General features: G+C 39.1%; 1 protein-coding gene across 1 annotated transcript in view; it reads right to left on the reverse strand.

The window, feature by feature from the left end:
• Positions 1–511: 511 nt before the first annotated feature.
• LOC143032586 (uncharacterized) overlaps positions 512–586 on the reverse strand; it is a 1,060-nt gene continuing 985 nt past the window's right edge. Inside the window, exon 2 of the mRNA XM_076197453.1 lies at positions 512–586. This exon is cut by the window's right edge and continues 286 nt beyond it. The gene's annotated coding sequence lies outside the window, so the exon portion shown is untranslated.

A 586-nucleotide genomic window follows, 5' to 3' on the forward strand; every position in this document is an offset into this window, starting at 1 on the left:
TTCTTTGCTTGTTGACAGTTAGCCTTCTGTATTTCTTGATGCACAGTTTCCTTTACTTCTTGATGAACTTTCTGAATGCCTTGATGCACAGTTTCCTGTAATTCATGATGTACTTTCTGAATGTCTTGTTGCACAAATTCCTGTACTTCCTGTTGGACTTTTTGTATGTTTTGATGCACTAATTCCTGCACTTCTTTCAATTTAGAGTCTGTGTATTCTTTCATCTTTCTCTCAAGCCTTACTCTATCTGCTCTTAATTCTTCTATACTTTCATTTAACAATGTATTAAGTCTGTCCACTGCTATACTTAGTCGTTCCTGCTCTTTAGCCACTATATTTACTTTATTTGACTGAGTAACGGATAGTGACCTCACCTTAGTTGTAGAATTAGTTGTTGCTTTCTCCTGTTGCAAAGGTGGAAATTCTTCCTGCATTGCTGTGACGTTCCAAGCAGTTCTTGTAGGTGGAGGAGCAGTTTGGTATACAGTAGTGGGTATACTTGGTGGTAGAGTCTTGTAGCGTGGTTTTTTAGGGCATACTGGAGAACTTGCATTGTGTTGACCTCCACAGTTGCAGCATTTCGGTG

Source organism: Oratosquilla oratoria, chromosome 14 (genome assembly GCF_046742065.1).
Source record: "Oratosquilla oratoria isolate Oo_2021 chromosome 14, ASM4674206v1, whole genome shotgun sequence".
NCBI lineage: Eukaryota > Metazoa > Arthropoda > Malacostraca > Stomatopoda > Squillidae > Oratosquilla > Oratosquilla oratoria.